Below are 24,339 nucleotides of genomic sequence, written 5' to 3'. Positions count from 1 at the left end.
AGGTTTGTATCAACCCGCAATATGATTCATGACAAAGTGGAGACTATAGGCGACGCACAGAAAGACTATGGACGCTCTAATCTGGTTGGACTAGGGTCAGATGGAGCGTCTTATGACTGGGAAACACAATGGTGTGGCAAAACTGCTTAAAGATAAAACATCTGGGCTCTTGGTCAACTGCCACCGTGTAAACCACAGAATGGCCCTTGCAATGGCACCAAGCAGCAGCTGCTGTACCTTATTTAACACAACTGACCGACACTTTAAGGCAGCTGTTCTATTTCTAACAAAATTCTTTACTTAGGATGGCCGGTTTAACGGAAATCCAAATGGCCAGTGATACTAGATGGCTGTCTCAGGACTCTGCAGTACAGTCACTACGACAGTGTATGATGTGTGCCATAGCTGAGGCCACTGAACGAAATGACATCACAGCTGAAGGATTAAGCAGATGTATTAAAACTAATAATTCAGTTTCCTCTCTGATGATGCTTTCAGATGTATGACCTTTGTTGTCTAACTTACCTAAGGTTTGGCAAAGGCAAGATGTCAATCATACCGAAACTGAGCCAGTTTTGCTTGCCAAAAATTGTCCATCGTGGAGTTGAAAGACACTCCTCGGAAATATTTTCAAAGCCTTCATCATTGCCTGGCAGAAGAATGGTCAGATCTCCGCATTGTTTATACACAGAGTGATGTGAGGTCATTCAAAACTGCAATATATGATAAATACCTAGAGACAGTGGTCAAGCACCTAGATGCAAGATTCCCCGACATGCCAATTATTTCCAGCTTTTCAAACGTTTTCAATGCAGAAACTCACGATTCAAGCAAGTCTGCTGAAATTCTATTCGATCATTACTCCAAAAATGGTATCTCTCAAATTTTCAAATATGAAAGCAGGGGGCAAGAATGGACAGTTGTGTCAAAAATGATCAGAAGTCAATCATACAAAGACTTCAGTCCAAAACAGATTTTACTAAAAATGGCAATGACATCAGAGCTCAGAGAGTCGTTTCCACATTTAGCCAAAACCAGCTCATGTTGGGCTAGTGATCCCAGTGAGCACAGCTGAATGTGAAAGGGGGCTTTCTGCCCTTAAAAGGATCAAGACATGTTTGAGAAATCGAATGAATCAAAGCACGCTAAATAATCTCATGCGGATCTCCTTGGAGGTCCCCGATCATGTGGGCTTTGATAATGGGAAGCTGCAGACAACTAGGCCTCTACGAAGAAAAGAAGAATTAATACTTGACTGAAGACACCTTCTGCATATGCAAGTTGGCTTTGAAAAATATTGCTTTTTATTTTTCTTTAGGTTTCCCATACTTTTTCCATTGTTTTCACTTTTCTTCCCGACAGTGACAATACTTGTGCCTCGTGGTTTATGTCATAACAATTATTATTTAAAATTTTGGCTAGGGATGAAGGATCTTGAATTGGATACTTCTTAAATGTAATAAAAATATTCTGGCACAAGTGTCAAACCTTTAAAAAAGGAAGTCTTATTGGGCATTGGAAAATAATTAATAATAATTAAACTAATAAAAATAGTGCACATTTAATATTCTGCACCACCAAATTTCCCCGTCCCGCTTGGTTACTTTATGCTACCCGGCTGGAAAAAATTTCTGGGGAGAACACTGAAGATTATATTTTATGCTTATGCTTATAGTATTTTGACTGTATTGTCAATAGATCTCTATTTTGATTCATATAGGCCGCTCCTGGGGGGCTTGTTTTGTTCTGGACGTGCTCCGTCTCTAGGAATATGTCTGAGGACTGGGACTTTGTCAAGTGCGGTCTAACAACACAAGGGGAAGCAAAATGGGGGGAGAACAGAAAGACAGCAAGATATTTCTAATCTATCCTTTTAATCCTTATAATTGTAAGAGCCAATGTAACAATAGGCTTTATTGCAATAACTCCTGGAAAAATTGGAAATTAAGGTCAAAGCTATCTTAATTTAAGATAGTACTTTATTAAATAAGACTAAAAAAATGTCAACAAAAGTTCAGAAGCAACGTCTCCAAGACCAGACAGTTAACTTTTTAAGATGAAATGTTAAAGGTCTCAATCACGAATTGAAGAGAAAGAAAGTATTCTCTCACCTAACAGGTCTAAATGCTAAAATAGTATTTTTACAGGAACCCCACTCATTAAGCAAGGATCAGGTCCAGCTTTACAAAGAAAACTAGAGGTGAGGGAATTCTTACACAGAGAACAGTCTCGTTTGTAGTATCAGATGTGGTATCTGATCCTGAGGGAGATATGTGATCGTCTTGGGTAATTCATTTAACTATAAAGTGATTTTGATAAATATCTACGCACCCAATGTGGATGATAGGGCCTTCATCCAAAACGTATCTGCATTCATTCCCAATGTGAACACTCATAAAATTATAACGGCTGGGGACTTTGTGTTTTAAATCCAGACCTAGATAGATGTCATTGTCCCTGTGACAGGAGGCCTAACACTTTAAAGACAATTACACAGTTTGTGACTGACCACAACTTATCAGACCCCTGCAGATTTCTAAACCTAAACCCAAACTCAAGAGCATATTCCTTCTACTCACCAGGGCACCACTGGTGCTCAAGAATTGATTGTTTCTTTGTAGAGAACAATTTCTTGCTTACCTTTAAATCTTGTAAGTACGACGCTATTGTAATCTCCACTCCAACCATGCCCTTTTGATCATGGAGCTTAAATCATTATGCCCCACATACTTATCTCACAGATGACATCTTAACCCACTTTGATGAGCAGACGAGAACTGCACAGAATTTATATCCAAGCAAATCATTTTTTTTTTATATAGTCAAAAATATCCTCAGTGGTCTCCGCAGGAACTCTCTGGGAAACTCTGAAGAATAACAGGACAAACTACTTCATATCTGTCCCAAAAAAAATGAATCGGAAACCAAGAACATATCAGAGGTAATCAGTGAAATGACCAGAATAGATCAAGAACATGGCAGGTGTCCGAATGAGGCACTTCATAGGAAGACAGGCTCTGCACACAGAACTCAACCACTCAACAACAAAAGAAACAGAACAACTCATTTGTAAATCAAGACATCATTACTATGAATACTGAGTGAAGGCTAATAAGATCTTAGCTCAACAAGTTCACAAGCAGGAAGTTCACAATGCAATCCGAACAATCACCAAAACAGACGGAGACAAAATCATTGACCATAAAAATATAATGCATACATTTAGTTCTTATATTCTACTCAATTTAAAGAGGATAAGACACAACCTAATGTGTTTCTGGATGCATTACAGATACCACAAATAGATACTCAGTGCAGAGGAATTGGATAAATGTCCGACACTATCAGAATTACTAGATGCGATAAAGTCACTTCAGAGAGGGAAAGCAGCAGGCCCCGATGGCTACCCTGCTGAATTTTATATATATTAAAAAAAAAAAAAAGCCAATTAAGTTAGCTCCCCTTTTATCAGCAACGTTTACAGAAGTTAGAGATAAGCTTTTACAGAAACTTTTCGTCAAAGATTAATTACAGTCTTTCCTAAGCGAAACAAGGACTTATTATGTATTTCTTTATTTTTCTTACTATTAAAGTTTTACTCTGTTGGCCTAACTTGCTTTCTAATGGATGGGGATTGATTTGATTTAAACTTAGTTTTGTAAAATTTGACTTGCATGTATGGAATGTTTTTTGCTTTTAATAAATTAAATACAATGTTTTAATACATAAAATTATATAAAATAAAAAAAGGGAATAGAATCCGCTTCCTCCATTTTTTTAGAAAAAAGCATTTAAAAGGTGTGTTAATTGCTAAGGTTTGTTGTTTTGGGGAATTCCAGCCCAGAGGTCCTTCAGTTATGATTTCAAAGTAATGCCATCCTGAATCTGCTAATACACTCCCTGGCCACTTTATTAGGTACACTGATTCCGCTGCATATTAACGCAAATATCTAATCAGCCAATCACATGGCAGCAACTCAATGCATTTAGGCGTGTAGACCTTGTCAAGGCGACCTACTAAAGTTCAAATCCAACATCAAAATGGGGAAGAAAGGGAATTGAAGTGACTTTGAATGTGATGCGGCTGGTGGTGCAAGGCAGGCTGCTCGGAGTATTTCAAAAACTGCTCATCTGCTAAGATTTTCACGCACAACCATCTCTAGGGTCTATAGAGAGTGGTCAGAAAGGGGAAAATATCCAGTGAGCAGCAGTTCTCTGGGCAAAATGCCTTGTTGATGCCAGAGGTCAGAGGAGAATGGCCAGACTGGTTTGAGCAGATAGAAAGGCAACAGTAACTCAAATAAGCACTCATTACAACTGAGGTATGCAGAATAGCATCTCTGAACACAACACCAGGTGACACTCCTGTCAGCTAAGAACAGGCAACTGAGGCTACAATTTGCATGTGCTCACTAAAATTGGACAATAGAAGACTGAATGGTGTGAGGAATGTCATTTCAGCTGCGACATTCAGATGGTTGGGTCAGAATTTGTTGTCAACAACATAAAAGCAGGGATCCACTCTACCTTCTATCAATGGTTCAATGGGGTAGGGGATATTTTCTTAGCACACACTGTGCCCCTTAGAACCAACTTGTCGTCATCATTTAAAATGCCACAGCCTAGCAGAGTACAGCGATCCCTCCTCAATCACGGGGGTTGCGTTCGAAAACCCCAGTGAAAGGTGAACATCCTTGAAGTAAAAACCATATGTTTATGTTTATGCTTATTTTTATATTGTCACACTTGGGTCACAGATTTGCACAGAAACACAGGAGGTTGTAGAGACAGGAACTTTATTCAAAACACTGCATATACAAACACTTGTCTCTTTTTCAAAAGTTTAAACTGTGCTCCACGACAAGACAGATGACAGTTCTGCCTCATCTATACTAATAAAAGGCAAAGCCCTCACTCACTCACTCACTCATCACTAATTCTCCAAATTCCCGTGTGGGTGGAAGGCTGAAATTTGGCAGGTTCATTCCTTACAGCTTCCTTACAAAAGTTGGGCAGGTTTTTTATCGAAATTCTACGCGTAATGGTCATAACTGGAAGCTGTTTTTCTCCATTTACTGTAATGGAGATGAGCTTAAACACCGTGGGGGCGGAGTTTCGTGTGACATCATCACGCCTCCCACGTAATCACGCAGTACATAGAAAACCAGGAAGACCTCCAAAAAGCGCTGAAGAAAACATGCATTATATAATTGAGAAGGCAGCGAAACAATAAGAAGCGAAGCGAGTGACATATACAACCATATTCATGAGTTCTGCTACTCGAAACAAAGCACGATGTAAACCTACACTTTAAATTAAGTTCATAGACAGGCTGCCGCTGGCGCTTGTAATTTAGTGCCTGCCCATATAAGGCCGTCCGTCAGCGCCAGCCAATAGCAAACTCCCACTAAATATTCACGGGTGAAGGACTGTGCTTATGGAGAGGAAGATGAGATGGTCAGGGTGGTGTTTGACACAAACTCAGCGAAACTGCGAGAGAAAGTTTTAAGTGCCAGGACTAAGGTAACATTAAATACAGCCATGGACATTGCACGAGATGGCACCAGCACAGCTGGGAACCTTCGATGCATGTACACCGAAGCGGCTCACGGAACTGACGAGTGCAGAGATAAAAGGCAACAGTTCCAAAGAGCGCTGAACAAAACCGAATTACACAATTGAAAAGGCAGCAAAAATATGAAGCGCCTGATAAGCAAATTCATAAATCCAGCTACTGCGGAAACAAAGCACACGGTGGAAAAGTCAATGTCCCGCTAAAGGAAGACAGTGTAAAAAAACCGTGCATGCAGTGTGTCAGGTCTCAGATAAAGAAGAAGACGAGCTGTTTATTGATGCAGTAAGAAACGAATCGATGAAAGAAACCTGTCATCTTTACAACGATTGACAAACACGGAATGTAACTTGAACACAACACATCCTACAAATACGAGCCTGATTGAAAGAAATAATGATAATCAAATCCTTGATGACAGCAACACTCAGTAACACTCACAAAACAAATACTGTATATTGACAGTCATGTTACGCTATTTTTAAAATGTTCCCTTTTCTTTTCTAGCTTTTTAACACACTACTTCTCATGATACGCTGGTATATATATATATATGTATATATATATATATATATCCCGATCTACATACTCGAATAATGGATACTTTATTCGCCATCAATGATTGTTTTGGTAAAGCCATACTCAGTGTATTCATTAGATGAACGGTAAAAAAGTAAGAGTGAGGGGAGGATGACTTATTGAGGCATGCAGGCTGTAGTGGCGTCAACTCTATCTGAATTGCGCGATCACATTTCAAAAATATATCTTTTCAAGTTCTATTTAGTCCATATTTGTCAAACTCAAGGGCCACGGGCCACATCCGCCCGGCGTGTAATTATATCCGCCCGAGATCATTTTATATACTGTATTATTGTTATTAATGGCCCAGGTATATGAAGCGCTGGTAACACAATAAACTACAGATCCCATAATGCAGCGCTTCAGCTGCCTTGCCGAACACTTACGCGTTAATCAAGTCTAGCTTATGATGCTGCAAGTTATTACGAAGCTAGCTCACACGATGCTGGAGAGAAAAGTTCATTCTGAAAATAGAGCCTTTAAAAAGCGATGGGAGGCTGAGTATATGTTTACTGAACCCGTGTGTCTCATTTGTGGAGCTAATGTGGCTGTAATTACAGAATTTAATCTAAGACGGCACTATGAGACAAAACATCAGGGTAACCTGAATGCAATGCAGAAGATACAGAAAGCAGAATAATTAAATAAGAATCTGACACTTCAGCGGACGTTTTTAACGTGCACAATCACAAAGTGATTTCAAGTGAAGCTGCTTTTATGGGAGACACAAATGCACCAGTACACCTTGCCCCACTTTCCCTGTTGCCAAGTAATGTTAAACCAAGTCGTCACTATGGTGTTCCCAACACGCACTTTGCTGATAAACGAGCGCACTGAGTTTGCACGGCGCTTTGGTGACTTTGAAGAAAAAAAAGTCCGTCTACATGCGGCTCGAACCTTGTGCATGTTTGGTAGCACATATCTGTGTGAGAAGCTCTTCTTAGTGATAAAGACTAACAAAACAGCACACAGGAGTCGCCTCACTGATGAGCACCTGCAATCCATCCTGAGAATCTCCACAACACAGAACCTCACAGCAAACAGAAACGAACCTGGGCCAAAAAAAGATGCCAGGCATCCAGCTCTAAAATGACATCTGAGCAAAGACAACTGAATGATTTGATTTGTTATTGCTGAAAAGAACACATTTTACTTATATTTACAGGTTTTGTTATGCAGCATGTTCATATTTGAATTTGTATAATTTTGACAGGATATATTTTTATGGAGAGCAAAATCTTTTGGGATATTTAAAATCTAAGTTTATTTTTATATAAAATTACATAAGAGTAAAGAAATTTGAATGTTTGTTCTTTTAATGTTTACTTTATTTCTAACTTGTATAATTTAGACAGGATATATTTTTATGGAGAGCAAAATATTATAAGTTGTTTAAGGTTTGAGTTGATTTATTCAGGAATAATATTCCTGTCTGTTTTACCATTCCTACCAAAGATATTTCTGTCGACTAAATAAAAATTCCTTCTATTTAAAATTTAAATAGAACTTGAACAAATACGATAGTTCATAATATCCACGCAGACTTGCACGTAAGAGCGGGAGTTATCCGTTTTAACAAGCAGCGTATTGCACTGATACGAAATAGCTGTGTGTGTATATATGTAGATATGTATGTATATGTATATATATGTTAATATATGTATATGTATATATATGTTAATATATGTATATGTATATATATGTTAATATATGTATGTATGTATATGTATGTAGATATATATATGTATGTATATATGTAGATATATATATGTATATATGTGTATATGTATAGATATGTATATATATATATGTTTATGTGTATGTGTGTAAATATATATATATATGACAACACCACTCATCACTCACAACAGTGACAAAACAATTACATTGACAATCATGTTACGTTATTTTCAAAATGTTTCCTTTTCTTTTTCATTGCTTCTTTAACACACTACTTCTCCGCTGCGAAGCGCGGGTATTTTGCTAGTAATTAATAGAATGCAAACATATCCTCCTCTTCAAAGGAGTGTGCGTCAGGAGCAGAGAATGTCAGAGAGAGAGAGAGAGAAGTAAACCATCAAAAATCAATAGGTGCTGTTCGAGATTTTAAGTATACAAAGCACCGCGCAACAAAGCAGCCGCAAGTAAGCCCAGCAATGAAGGGAGCAATGTGAAGGAAGTCTTTCAGCATTTTTTAGAAGAGCGTCCGTATCCTCTAGGGGTGTGAACAGCCCCCCTGCTCACAATATATTTTAAGCCCTTATAAACTCTCCCAGACTCTTATGAATATATGCAAAATAAATTAAACATAAGCAAAAAATAGCACAATGTACACATGATAAACTAAAAATAAACATGACAAAACGACTATTAAAAATGAATTAATTGAACCAAAATTATCAGAAGTCCATACAGAATGAAACATGAACAATTTATAGGGAACAATCTAATGTCTTGGTTGTACATAGCAGTATTCTATTCTATTTAATTTTATTTGTCATTCAGCAGAACATCCGAGATGTGCTGCAGAACGAAAAGACGATGCACAAGACATTAATAAAAACACATGGTTAAGATCAACTACATACAGTAGAGTGTTGCACCGTGTTAGCCATAGATTGAGACAGGAGAAAGTAGGGTGAAATGACACCTCTTATTGGCTAACTAAAGAGATTACAAATTACCCCTCGCCTGATGAAGGGGCCTTAGCTGCCTCGAAAGCTTGCATTTGTAATCTATTTAGTTAGCCAATAAAAGGTGTCAGTTCACCCTACTTTCTCCTTTCTCAGGGTGTACGAGGTGTGGCAGAAAAGTAATGAGACTGATTTTTTATTTACCAAAGTTTTTATTTTTTTCAAACATCAATGTCATCCCCTTCAAAGTAGTTAGTTCCCTTGGGCAGCTACACACCGATGGAGACGTTGTTCCCACTGTTGGTAGCAGCGCTGGAAGTCTTCAACCGGTATGGTCTTCAGCATGTCCGTTACACTCTTTTGGATGTTTTCTAAAATCCCGAAATGACGTCCTTTGAGGACATTTTTCAGTTTAGGAAAAAGGAAAAAGTCACTCGGACTGAGGCGATTCTGTCAAGAAGATCAAGACACTTGTTTTTTCGATTGTCCTTCTGCTCAATTGTGAGGTTTTTCAGCACCATTTTGGCACAGACCTTTCGCATGTGCAAATGTTCAGTCAAAATTTGATGAACGGTAAATCTGTTCAAATTTAATTGTTCACTCAACATTCTTAATGTTAAACGATGGTCTGATCTCACAAGAGTGTTCACACGTTCGATGTTTTCATTGGTTTTCGGGTTGAAGGCCTCCTGAATGGTGTTCATCTTCAACGTGTTTTCTGCCTTCCAAAAATGATTTGTGCCAGCGAACTTGAGCTCGGGATAAAGAATGTTCCCCATAGTTACACTTGCTGATTCTCCAAGCTTAACACAAAATTTAATGGCACAACGTTGCTCCAAATTCCGCTGTTCCATTTTGCGTGACGCACAACCAAAAACACAACTTCGCTAATAGCAGTCACAAAAATCACGTAGTTAACGGAAGGAGTTGAAACTCGCACTGAGCTATGGGAGGGTACTGATACACGTGCTCTATCAAGGACAACAGCGCAGCGTTACCAGATCTCTTGCAGTGTTGCCAATCTCATTACTTTTCTGCCACACCTCGTACACAACATTACATTCACATTTATTTGCTTGGCAGACACTTTTATCCAAAGCAACTTACAAAAGACACAATCAAGTAACATTAAGGCTGGGGGGCCTGCTTGTTCAGCAAGTGGAGTAGGAAAACAAAAGCATCAAGAATCAGCAGAGTGGAACAAAGAGTTTCAAATATCCCTTCAATCCTAATACATACAGCAATTTCAACAAGGAAATCAGTGGTTGATTCCAAACAGTGTGAAACATTTGTGGCTTTTGTGACATGTGTAGCTTGATCAGCACAGATTGAGTTAATGAGTCCTTTACAGAGTTATTATTATATTGCTCAATCTAGAGCCTTATGATTTACGTGACGAGAAAAACACGAACGGAATCACAGAAGTAAATGCATAAAACCGGATTTGAGATTTAAAAATGGAAACGTGTGGAATTTCCAGGCGACTTTTACAAATCTGAACGTCTGTTCTGCAAGTTTTGCCAGCATACCATAGACTGGACATGAAAAGATCGATGCAATGACCAAGTCAAATCTAAAACCCATCTCAAGAACAACGAGAAATTAAAATCAAAAAGTGTTCCTTCTCAGGTAACAACTGAGGAAACAACAAAATCATCAGATGCAGGACGCCACTTTGTGGATGACTTTGTGGCCATGCGAGTCTGACACACCGATCAAATGAAAATGATGAAGACGCGTCCTTTCTTTATTAAACACTCTAATCAAGCAGGAGCGCTGCCAGACAATGACAGCAGTCTTCGTCAGAATCATTGGCCCCGCGTCTTTGAACAACATATGGACACCGTTGTTTGAAAGATTTGTGGCAATAAAACGGATGTTGTAGTTGAAGAAACCACTGATAGGCGAGACCACGGTGTTCTCAGCATAGTGACAGGCGAGTAAACATTTGGCTGTATGGTAATTCTACAAGCAGTTCTAATTGTACATGAAATTACATTTAACTGACATTAACAGGCTTTCAAACAGAAAAATGTTATTAGTGAACGGCCCTGGTTGTTAACGAGTTCCCTTTTAAAAACGAACAACGATGTTTTCCGATTTAAAAAATGTTCTACCTCACAACGACCACATCAGACTCTTCCGTTATAAACTCGGCCCCTACAGACCTGGGCAGAAGAGCAGACGTCTCCTCAGATGCAACGAGCCCTTAAAATCGGGTCTCTCTATCTTTTGTTCTGTTTAATTCCAGGATTTAGCGTCCTGCAGATTAGTTGGCTTCAGCTTTGTAATTAATTATTTTAAGATATGCAGAAGATGATTTTAAGGGCTAAGAATCATTAGACCTCATTGACATCATTACACATACAGGTACTGAAGAGCAGGACTCTCTAGCAGATGTTTTCTTCATGGAGAGTTGCACCTTTTCCACCTTCTCACAGGCAGCAGCACTTCAGTCCCATCACAACCACCATCTGAATCTGGAGATGACAGGAACCCCCGAGGCAGGAAACAGCTGGTGGAATAGCCGATGCGAATCAGTAGGTTACCTTGCTGAACATATTCACCTACGTAAAGGGACCAGCAGGAGCTGATGATGGCTGCTTTAGAGGTTCCCAGACTTCAAGCAGTCATTGCATGCTGGGGATATGTGATAAAGTCCTAAATAGGACAATGGATTTAACAGACCTGCTGTGTCCCAACCATTATGGTGCCCAGAAATGGGGGTACCACGTAGAAGAAGTGCTGAGTGACCAAAATGTATGCTAACATTATGTAGGGCGTTGTAGAAGCCAACTTGCCCCAGTGGCAGTTACACTGTAATTCCAGACATGTAAAATGTAAAAAGAAACAAAAATGTAAAATGCAAAAATGCTCAAAAGTTAAAATTTCCAGAAATTGGTCAAATTATTTGAACCTATCAGTTAGTTAAAACAACTTGTTGAGAAGGTGGCCACTAACATCCAAATGTTGTTCCCCATGGCTCGTGAACGCCCATGAGGACTTGTGCAGGCATCAGAATTGCATCTTTCACATACCCAGAGTGCGCTCTACAGCAGGGCACATGCTTTGGTGGGCGGTGTGGGACCACAGTTTGAGGACTCTGCACTGGAGCTAGCAGGTACTCACCCACTGTCTGCTAGTAGCCACCTGACACAGCTGGACCAGACATTAGCATCACATGTACTGCTGGACCACAAAGTCTGGTCAGCTGCAGATCACCTGCTCATTTTGCACAGAGGAGGACCCTTTGTGACAGGCATGGAGGGGAGAAGGAATAAGGATGAGCAATCCATCCACTACACCTAACAATAATACGGTAATAATCATAATATGATAATAGGCAGAGTGCCGGCTCTGAGCTTAGGGATCTGCACTGGAAATCCGAAGGTTGCTGGTTCAAATCCCGTAAATGTCAAAAAAGGGACTCTGCTCTGTTGGGCCCTTGAGCAAGGTGGCCCTTAACCCGCAATTGCTGAGCGCTCCGAGTAGTGAGAAAAGCTCTATATAAATGCAAAGAATTATTATTATAATGATAATGACGTTTATAAAAAAACACTTTTCAAAGAACCAAAGCCACTGCACAACAATACACATAAAATCAAACATTCAATGAGAACAACAAAAAGCAATATTAAAAAGAGAAAAGGGTTTAAAGTCATGAATATAAAAACAGAACATGAGGTACATGACATGCACGGAGCTCCAAAGGCCCTGGGACACGAAAAGGCCCGTCACCCGCAGTGCACAGTCTGCATAACGGAATGGCTAATAGCAGAGAATCAGAAGAATGAAGTGAACGTGATGGAGCATGGGGAGAAATTAAAGACGACAAGTTTGGTGGGAGCAGACCCCGAAGTCTTAAACACTAAAAGGAGAAGTTTATATTGAATATGGAAGGGAGCCAAAGCAGTTTTAAAAATGGAGTAATGTGCTCTCAAGAGTTTAAAGTGGGTAACCACTCCTGCAGCTGAATTTTATACATATTATAATCTACGTTGACTCCCAGCAGGGATAACAAACAGTACTGCATTGTAACAGTCAAGTCACGAGCTGTTAAGAGCAGGAATAAGCGTCTCAGTGGGAGTAAGAGACAGCAATGAATGCAGCCTTGAAAATATTACTGATATGAAGATCAAAAGGAGAGTGGAAGATCATGAAAAACTCATAGGCACTGTATAATAGATATATAAAAAAACAGCTAAGGGGATAGATATATAGATAGGAAGGAAAGGCACTATATGACAGGCAGACAGGGAAGCCACTATATAATAAAATTACTGTTACTACTATATAGATAGACGGGGAGTTCAGGTAGGCAGGCAGAGCGGTGAAGGTTAAAAAGAAAAAAAAAAAAAACAACATTTTCTCTCCAGCGGGGAATCAAAGTCTGGTCTGTGAGGCACGGCAAGCCTCGGAGTCAGCAAATCTTACCGGTACGCCATGGAAGCTGTTGTATCATTCTTGAACCTTTTGTGAAAGTGTTTATTTGAACTTTGGACTTCAGGCTTCGCACATTTTATAGTTTATGCCTACATTTTGTAACATTTATTACTAAAATATGACAACGTTTGTTTTAACAATGTGTTTACACAGATTACTGCAGAAACGGAACACACATGAAATGCGTGTGTTTCAAATAAAGATCTATTATTTCCACTCTAAAACTCCACTTCACTCCCAGATAATCAATCAAGGCATGAGCTGGAAGAAGTCTGCGCACATTCTAAGTCGTTGCGTGGATGGAATAGCCGGCTACTTGCAGCTTGTCTTTATCAGCACATTTAGAGGACAAAAGACGCTGGTGGAGAGGTGTGAGCAGATTTAAGGTGGGCCAGATCTACAAGTTATTTCACCGGCTCTGGTAATTCTAGTGTCAATGCACAATTTTTAGTTTTGACAGTTAATTGACTTCAGATTATTCATTAAGACTCCTTTATTGTTTCATCCTGTGATAGTACAGATAATACTGAGAGGCTAGACAAGTACTAAAATCTTCCTCAATATGTTTGGGCATTTTGGACCAAAACCATACCTATAGCTGGTAAATGGTAGGTTCCATGTCAGGATGTCCTTGGTATAAAGAGTGTATTGTCTACCCTGTTACATTTCTCTCACCCTCGTTATACTGTAGAATCAGCACCAACCATCCGCCATCTTACTGTATGGATCCGATTGGTTATTTTGAGCGGTCATTCAGCTTTCCCTTATAATACTGATAGCCAATAGTGAAGCCTTATACCTCCCTTTCAGATAACTTACTCTGTGGACTTCACTGACCATACGTCGGTCTTACGATTCTCACAGGTGGCGCAGTGGTAGTGTTGCTGCTTTGCAGCAAGGAGACTGTGGAAGATTGAGAGCTCGCTTCCCGGTTCCTCCCTGTGTGGATAGTGCTTTGAGTACTGAGAAAAGTGCTATATAAATGTGATGAATTACTATTATTATTAGATGACCAGCTAGTTGTAACTTTGACCAAACTTTAAAGAGAAAAAGCTGAAAAATAAGCAGCACATTCTTTTGAAAGGTGCAGCTAAGTGGTTAGAGAATTAGCACTAAGGCCTGACTGATAACATCAGACGCAGATATAGTGGGCTGATAGAAGTGCCTCTACCAACGTATAATATCAGTACGACTGCCATGGATTTCATGATATTAAAACTCTTCAAAGCTATGCACATTTATTATGATGTTTCCTTTGTGTAGATGGCCACACAATGACTATAAGGAATTAAACAAAAACAATGCAAATGCTAAACAATTACATGGCCTTCAAAAATAAACCTTTCCTGCCTTCATCGTTCCCTGGGCTGACAATAAGGCTGACTTTCAGAGAAGATGCACAAGACATTCATTTCCTTGCTGTTAAAACTAGAGCTGACAATATTTCAGTTAAAATGTCATATTCCATGATTTTCAGCTTTCCCCATCGTCTTCACAGCCTACCACAATGACCAATACCCAACCGATTCCCAGCATACATTCGAGGACTTCACTTGATAACGAATAGTTTTTGTTTCAAACCGAAGACAATTGTTCGGCAAAAGAACAAGGTTCAGGTTTCAAGTGCTTGTACTTTTGTGTCTGTATGCCGCAGCGACTGCTCAACAGAGTACTTGAGAATAACAAGAATTATTACTATTATCAGAATAAGAATTGCATATGAAAATGGGTTTACACATCAGTGGGCTCACAGATGGACTAGTGGCCTGTCCACGGCAGATTCCTGACTGGTGTTGCTCAAGTAGTCTATGGCCCTGCAAGACCCCACTTGGACCAGCTGGACAGAAGGGGCTTCAACAGATGGGCTGAGAGAGGGGCTATACGTCTGCTGTTTTACGTCTGCTTCTTCAAGCTTTGTTCTCTCTCAATGCGTTTATCTTTTCTTCTTTATTTAGGTTCACAAACCTGACACTTCATTTTATTTTTTCCTTCTTGCCTGTCACTTTGGGTGTGGACATCATGCTCCAAATGACCACAACTACCTCAAAAGGACATAAAGAATTGCCCCACATCCCCTCTGCAACCTCAGTAACACAACTTAGGACAAACTTACTAATATTACAAAATTTGAGAAGGAAAGGAAAGAATTGGGACTTCAGTACAGAATATTTAAAGGCGAAACATTAGCAATGCGTAACAAACAAAATGAGTCAGGCTCACCAGCCGAGCTAAATGCCCTCCTTGTGTCACCCCTTCTGTCCTTGTAGCTTTCTATCGCATTTCAGTCTGAACACAGCAATGCAACTATAAGGGTTAAATCAGCAGCCATAACTAAGAAATCAAATCATTCCCACATTCTTTTAGTAGCATCTTAGCCAAAATGTTTGTTGCTATATATTTAGATCTACCACTTCCACTGTTAAACACCTACAGGAGCCAGGGTGGAACTGGAAAATAGATGAACTTAACACATTGGGCTGAGAAAAAATAATATAGTATTAGGCTGACCCGCCTTTAAAGGCGACCGACTTTTAAGTTGACCACTTCTTAAGGCAATTCAATATGTAGATCAATTTGATATTTTATACAAACGCATTAATTTGGTTATATTGCATTTGAGCAGTATTACTTTAATACTCGTAGTTTGTTATTTTTGTGATGAAATTTAAACTTTTTTCTATATTGAGGTCGCCCTTTTGAACCCCCCTGATATTTACTACGTGGTGTGGCATTTGTACTCCATCAACATTAATTATTTCCAGAGACATCATTTTGTCTATTTTTCCAGCACATCGCGCACAAAAGCAAGGGAACGATGGGAGCACCAGAACTCTGCTCACATCATGTCGCTTCGTACCGCAAGCTTCAAGTAGTAAGTCTGTGATAAGCGGAATACCGCTACGCTTTCCACTCACGGGACGGAAGGACAATCCCGACCGCTTTTATATAGTAAGAAAGAAGAAGATATCGCACAGTCTGGAGTAGAAAATCATCTTTTACCTGGAAAACAAAACTACAAATCCCATCGCATTGCAAAATGGACGGGCGTGTGAAACTCCGCGCCTGCCTAGCACTCACGGGACGGAAGGGCAATCCCGAATGCTTTTTTATAGAAGGATTCTAAAAGTGAATGGGACACGTAATGGTGTTTCAAAAATATTTAAGATGTGAGAATAAAGAAGTAGGACAAAGGGAGCTGCGCAGCACACATTACTGGTTTGTGGCACTGCTGGGCTTAGATTTGCATTGGTTAGCAACAGGTCTATGAAAATGAAATATCATAACGCTCACTGTGTGTGAGGATGACGTCCAACAAACACCGTGATGCATATAATAAAGACAAACACAACAACTGCTGCTGCTGCTGCTGTCTGACACACAGTCGTCTTCTTCCTCCTGTTACTCATACATCACAAACACACACACACCAGGCAGGTCACAGGCTCCGCTTTTCAAGAACACCAAGCTTGATGGCCACAGGACGTACAGTACTTACATGGTCAGACTTGCTTACCTGCGATCTGAAGACAGCTCTCAGACAGACGTCAGCTGCGCCCCTCGGCTCTGCCGTAACGACGTACAAACTCCAGCTCATCACTGACTAACACATTAGACCGCGTCGGGGAGAAGTCGCCATGTGGCAGTCCCGATATGGAGCTGGGGGTCCCGATTTTCCAGATGGTCCTCTCCATTGATACATGTATGAACGACGAGACCTTCAGATATTGCCCATTCAAATGAAATGTCCTCTTTCTTTAAGAAGTGATCAAAGAGCGGGGAATGTCAACTGCCTCCCCAGTGATGGCAGTAAGGCAGTCATCAGCTGAAATAAAGGAAACAAACTAAAGTCAAAGAGAGACGATGAGCTGCTTTAAAGTACATCAAATGAGTGAAAAACTGAACAAAAAGAAAATGGAAATGGTGGGGCGCAAATTCAAAATATGCCAAAGATATTTACTCAAGTTAATGGGTTTTAAGAGGCTCCTGGGAGAGACGAGGGAACATTGGGTTGGCTCCACATTTACTGACCGTCACAGCTTCCCACTGTGAAGCAAAACTTGTTAATATTTGTGTGAAATTTACCCTCACGTTTCCAACTGTGTCCTCGTGCTCTTCCTGAGCTCATTTTAAAGTCACCACCACGATCCACTGTACTAATTCCCTTCATAACTTTAAACACTTCAATCATGTCACCTCTTGATCTTATGTTGCTTAAACTGAAAAGGCTCAACTCTTATAATCTTTCCAACTCATCCCCTGTAGCCCTGAATCAGCCTCGTTGCTCTTCTCTGGACCTGTTCTAGTGCTGCGCTGTCCTTTTTGTAGCCGGAGACCAAACTGCACACTGAACTCCAGACGAGGCCTCACCGGTGTGTTATAAAGCTTCAGCTTAACCTTCTCAGACTTGTACTCCACACATCAAGGCGCTATATAACCTGACATTCGGTTAGCCTTCTTAAAGGCTTCTGAACACTGCCCGGCAGTTGATACCTTAGTGAAATCTTTGTTATATTTTCAATTTTCAGACCTACGATTGTTAGATTCAAACCTAACATTTTTACTTCCTACATGTAATAACTTTCCAGCCACAGACATTGTGTTTCATTGTCCACAAATCTGCCCAAGTCCCTCTGTAATGATTTAATGAGTTTCAGACTACGTGCCAATCCACTTATCTTGATATCAACTACAAACTAAACCAGCTTCTCTCTTACATTCCCATGCAAATCATTTATAGATGTTAAAAATACGGAGCACCCCTCGGCCTATTCTGATAAGGATCCTTGTGTTTCAGTCAACTCTGCCTTCATCTACTGGCGACACCCTGATCAGCCACTTCTTTTACTTTGATGCCCAACCTCTCATGTTGCACCTTATAAAGATTCTTTCTGAAAGTCAAGATAAATCAAATCCCAAGGTGCACTTTGATCAAACCCTTTTGCTGCTTCCTCAGAATTCCAGCATGTTAATAAAACACGACCTGCCTCTCCTAATCCCACGCTGACTGTTCAGTAAATCTGCTGCTCAATCTCATCCTTAATTATTCCTTCCATTCATTTTCCTGTGATGTACGTTATATGTACTGGCCTATAGTTGCTTGGATCTGTCGTCAACCTTTTAATATTATGGGGTATTTGCCATTGTCCCATCCTGAATTTCTGCCGTGCACAGTGACTTTCAAAAAATAAGCGCCAAGGGCTGACAAACTTGCTTAAGCACTCAAGTCTAAATATTATTTGGAGTGATTTCACTCATAACTACCGGCTATTCTGTGGTTTTATTATACAAAGCAAACAGAGTGAAAGTCCGGTCATTGGCCAAGGGTAGGAATGTTGGCAAAACCTGCAGACTGGAATTTGATTTAATTGTGTACACACGACAATCACTCTGAAGTGAACTGATGGCACATTTGTATCGATCATCGAGAAAAGCAACGCTATCTTAAAGCTGTACGTTGTTACTTAGGGTGATAATGATAAGTCATAATTAAAAATAATGAAATGCAACTTTATAGTGCATGAGTCAGTGTTTCAAATACAGTAGAGAAATGAGAACGAATCATCTTTATAACATCATCACACACTGACACTGCGGCTGTGCCTTGTCATATGGAGACCTGCAGTGATCTTTCTGAACCCCATTACCTCTGGACCACCTATTACAGGTACTTTCTGTGGTCCATGGATTCATTCAGTTTATTAACGGTGGACTACACCGCTATTTGTGAAACCACACAAAACTGGGGAATACAAGAAAGTGTAGGAATCCAACATTACAGAAAATAAAGAAATGGTCAAATTATGAGAGCACAGACATTGATGAAGTGGTAGTAGTGAAGATAACAGATGGGACAGCAGAAAAGACAAGAGATTTAGAATAAAACACTGAAAAATCTGCCAATGTACAAATAGATAACAATGGCCGGTACTTCAGTTATAATACAGGACGTATTTCAGGGCTGAACAGAATATACAGCACATCAAAATTACACGTCAACAGCAGACCCTCTCTCTTCAGGGAGGTTGCCATCACATTATTACCCACATGGACTGTGATCGACCTTGGAGTGGAAACTGAATTCCACAGACGCAGTTTTAGAATTTGTCAGCCTGGTAAACGTTTATCAGTAGACAACAGCAGGTGTAGTCAGCACTGGCCATCCCAGCACATTCAACAGCACTTAACATACCAAGTAGATAGACAGTCAGTCATGTATATACTAGGCCTGGACAGTTAGCCGTTTATTAATGAATTACAAATACGGCTGACGCGGTACACTAATATCAGAGGAGCGCATTTCAAAACAGACTGCTGCAAGAATCATCGTGTCAGGTCATTAATACCCTCAGCCATGGAAGGTCAATCGTTAGTCACCCCTTGGCCGAAGTGGTCTTGTTCCTTATGTGCTGAATGAAGGGTATTGAGGTGGGCATGTAGATATCTAAAGAGACAATGACACCAGGGCCAACAGACTGTGCCAGTGACTGGCACCCTACGCTGAGAAACTGTAACTAAACCACTGGCTTCTTGTCGAATTTACCATTAAGCTGTGATGTCTTTTAACCACTGCCTGACTAACTAACTGTTCTGAGCTGTGCTCATTGTCGACTGTCTTTGCTTGTGCAGAGTTTGGTCTGCATGGATACATATGGTGAGGTAATAACGTACAGCAAGTAGCAGTAAGCTAGCAGAGAGAGTATCTGATTCATACAGTGGTACCAGACACGCATGACGTACCTCCACAGTAAAACTCTTTCCTAAAAGAACAGATTTGTCTTTACATTTATTTTTACCTGGCATGAAACAGTGGAGTTTGGTGGAATAGCGCCCTCTAGTGACCACAGCTGAAATATGGGCTGGGGGGGAAACGCATAGCAAGTTAAACTGTTATAAAAATGAGAAAATTCATTTAGTTAACGCAAAGCAATTCATTGTAATACGGTTAATTGAAATTAATAATCATATTCAAAGGCAACATTCATCAAATATTAACTTTATCATAATTGTGTACCACTTGTACATACAGAATGAGAAACTCACCAATAAAAAGACAAACACAACAAGTAAGAGAGCAAACAGTCATTTAGAGTCCTGATTGGACACCAGAAAGTCTCCAGCATCTCACTCAGCAGGTCACGTCTAATGTAGATCTGTCTAGTGACATCACTTCTGTAAGGAGTTGCCTCTGTCCCCTTAACGAGTTTCATGACAGAGGCCTGCACTCTTCATGGTTTTAATGCTGTAAGATCTGACAACGAACTCTAAAGTCCCCGAGTTTCCTTCTGACTCTGCTGTTTCCAGGGCAGGCTTATCAAGAGCCCATCCTAGCAGCACTGCTGACAAGAAGGAAGTCACTTTGGAAGAGCACACTCTGAACTGCTCATGTGAAAAAGTAAAGTGGGTGACGGTGGTCTCCCAAACTCAGAAGATTTCTGACTGACAAACAAGTAACGTAGGCTGCCTAACATTTGGGTTTCTGCTACCGAATGGGTGATGAAACATGAAAATCAAGCCGTTCAGTGGTTTGCCAAGAAGGCTGAAGTGCGTATTAACTGGTATTACCACTGTGATGGCGGCTTAGATAATAGAACTAGACCAACGCAGAAGGAGGAGACCAGTTTAGGAGTGTGAAACACACAGCTACTGGGGACAGCAGAGTTCAAACAGACTGAACTTTACCCAATAAAACTCTTTCAAAAGGCGTGAAGGAATATGCAGTCCATAACAACATACGGCTCTGTTAGAGCTCTTGGTCTGCTGGGAGCATAAGAGAGGACACGAGGATAACAGAGTAGTATCTGATCTGAATGGCATACGTATGTGTGCTCGAGTCTGACTGGAGTTGTCATATGTGGAGCTTTGATTTCTAACAGTTTTGTTTAAAGGGTATTGAGTTTTCTTTTTTCCTTGTCACCATTTTGTCATCACGTTTCCATTTATTTCCAGTATAAATATGGTGGCACACAGCATATTCAGTATCCCTTGGTGGACATCCCAAACAATGTCATTCTTAGCGTTAATTAGCTTACAATGAGAAGACAAGCAAGATGACACCTTTTATTGGCAAACTGAAAAGATTACAACATGCAAGCTTTGACAGCAGCTGATACTGTAATCTGCTTAGTTAGCCATTAAAAGGCGTCATTTTGCTGGACTTGTCATTGCATCCATTATGGCTAACAGGGTACAACAACCTGCTAATTAGTTTCTAAGACCAAGTAGCCCGTAGCGGTTGTATTCTTTGGTGGGGTCTCTTGATCTTCTCCTTTGCTTTTCTTCACTTCATTCAAACAACTTGCTCAGTTTGACTTTTGGCTCATTTCTGGTCAAGTTTTAAGCTCCTAACAATCCTTAGGCACCCATTTAGTGTGCTTAACATACAAACGCCCGTAGCTCGAGAGACCTTCAAAGGCAGCCAACGACCAGAATGAGAGACACAGAACATTTCACATTTGTTGGTTTGTTTGTTTCTGTCATATACACCTCAGTTGAATCTTTACCCTGTTCTCAGTTCTGTGTGCTGTGAAACTGCACTGCTGGGTTGATTTAATTTGAGCCACCATAGAAGGGCACTCCGAAGGTAAGTCTGAGGTGGTTAAGGCTGAGCTTGTCACACAAGCGTTTCCCAGGTAAAGTCCCCAGGAATGAAGCCATTGATAAGGCACTTATTACAGAGTGTTACAGTACATATTAAAAACTGAGTCTTCTTCTTGAAGTGGCCTTTCCCCCCACCCCCAAGTTTAAGGAATATTCTCAGTGATGGACGATCTCCTCCGAGATTCCCTCACTTCTGAAGTTTGTAAAGTCTTCATCAACCTCGTGTCTGCTTTCCACCCTTCTTCCCAAGCAGGCCTGCTCTCAACTCCCATAACCACCCTCAGCAGACTTTTTCTAACAGTGTTTCTCCTTGCATATGCGGATGTGTACTCAGCGGTTATTGTTCTGACCATTGCTTATGGGTGTGTGGGGGGGGGGATTATTAGAGAGATTTAAAGGAAAAAAACAAAAACAAGGATATTGGTCTCCCTGTTTTCAAGCTACAGTTGATAAGTTTCAGTCAGAGTGCTTTATTTGTTCAAATAACAGTGTGAGAAAAGGACTCTCTACTCCATTAGGGTAAAGACCAACAGCAGATGGCCCTGTTAATCGACTATGTGGATATGAGAAGGACGGTGCGGAGACAGAGATCTCTGCTGGTGACGATGGACAGGTTCAGCACATGGGTGGAGGCAACTCCATCTCCAGATCAAGCAGCAGGTACAGCTGTGACATGGAGATCACACCAAGGTTTGGCGGTCCATCAGAGATGAGCTCAGACAAGGGTTCAGCATTTGTTCAGAAATCAGGAAGATCTTAGGTGTCAAGCAGGTTTGGCCGTACGTATCATCCGTAATCACAAGGAATGGTGGAAAGAGTGAATGGGACATTGAAGGCAAAGACAAATAAGATTTGCGCCCCAGTGAAAATGAATTTGGTGGATGCTTTGTCGCTTGCTTTCATGAGCTATCGCAGGCAAAACAACAGAGTGACGCATCTAACACCAATGAAAGGCTTACTGGTCGACCAATGCCTACGACTGTGAGTAGGGACCACCATGCAGTTTCCTTTTATTTTCCTTCATTTTTTTATTTAATATACTCATGTTGATCATTGTTCAGACGCTGTGGTGCTGTGTGCATGAGGGGTACGAGTCGGGCCGAGGCTGGATGGGTTCCTGGGGTCCCAAACAAAAAAACAAATCGCTGTCCTTGCAGCATTGTGAATCTTAGCGATGTTGTACCCACTTCAGACCTAAAGGTTTTATATCAAAACTAGAGACGGTGGAGTCCTCAGCAAGGCCCAGTGATGACTATTCAACACTGTGCTGTTTCACTGCTTAATTCATTCAATTAGAACTGTCTACTGTGATAATTAACAATACTTCTGCTAAATTACTCAGTCTGTGGGGTGGCTGTGGCTGATGCTGTAAAATCTTACATTTCCAAGCTTTCTTTTTTATCTACCCTTGGAACCCATCCTTTATTTATTAGTTTACACGATTTGAAACTCCAGATCACTTGGTAAGGTAGGGTGGGACGGTTTAGACTTTTTATTTTTGTGGACAATGCAATGCTTTAATTCTGTTTGAATGAATACATTCAGTACTCACCACGAGTAGGAGATGCTGATAATAGAAGCAGACGGAGACACATTCAAACTGATGTCATTTCACCTAAAATAAAAAGAAGCGTACGTGAGATGTAAATGGGATTGAAATCAGGAAGACAACACATGAACCTGAATACTGTCAACATTTAACAAGCACACACGTTCAAATTTCTTAATTGTATTTTACCTTTTTAGTTCCACACCAATAAATCTCCACTTCAGAACTAAAACTGAGACATCACAAGAATCACGCCATTCTAAGACTTCTTACAATTCATTAAACTTTACAGCCGAGCATGAAGAGCAATAATGAGAACAACAACAAATGTCAGTCAAAGTGAAACAACAATTTTTATTAAATTTAATCTTTGGATTGGGCTTCTGCTCTCCAAAGCAAGATAATTAAAAGTGAAAAAACAGACACTTTTGGATTAATGAGACCAGTCTCTCCATTAAATTATAACTTAAATACAAGTCAGAAATGTTGGATGTTTGTAAGTCTGCATGAAGGTCATCACATGATCAACTACTACAGTCAAAACCCTAAAGAAACAAAGTCAGAATACTAGAAATCAAGAGGTAAAGAACTCATTAAGTATTTAGTATTTCACGGTCTTCTTGTTTGATATCGCACTGATGAAGTCATATCAGCTTGTTTTGTTGCGGGAAAATGGTTCCAGGGATTAGAACATAAGTAGGCAAAGAATCAGAGAGAAGAGGTCCAATAATTCTATTTTATTTACTTAATCAACTATAATAATCAAACACATATAATGCAGACATACAAAACAAAACAATACTTACAGACATATAAAAAGACATAGAGCCATCATCCCAGACCAGTAGACTGAGGGGGCCCGCTTGTCAGTGGACCAACTCATTTTGCCTTTCAAATACCGGGCGGTGCGCGCTGTCCCCACGGTTGAGCCTCCAAAGAAACTGAGGGCGAAACCTTCCCTTATA

The 24,339-nt window shown here is 40.3% G+C and overlaps 1 long non-coding RNA gene across 1 annotated transcript in view; it reads right to left on the bottom strand.

Annotated features, from left to right (window-relative positions):
- Window positions 1-24,092, bottom strand: part of LOC120521063 — a 96,883-nt gene extending 72,791 nt beyond the window's left edge. Inside the window, exons 1-2 of the long non-coding RNA XR_005631979.1 lie at window positions 23,378-24,092; window positions 16,742-17,050 (exon numbers count right to left, since the gene is read on the bottom strand). This is a non-coding gene — a long non-coding RNA (uncharacterized LOC120521063). The remainder of the gene's footprint in view (window positions 1-16,741; window positions 17,051-23,377) is intronic.
- Between the last annotated feature and the right edge of the window lie 247 nt (window positions 24,093-24,339).

The sequence above is a fragment of the Polypterus senegalus genome, chromosome 2 (assembly GCF_016835505.1).
Source record: "Polypterus senegalus isolate Bchr_013 chromosome 2, ASM1683550v1, whole genome shotgun sequence".
Taxonomy (NCBI): Eukaryota; Metazoa; Chordata; class Cladistia; order Polypteriformes; family Polypteridae; genus Polypterus; species Polypterus senegalus.
Note: the sequence above shows the minus strand (reverse complement) of the source record. Positions and strands in the feature narration are given on the sequence as shown.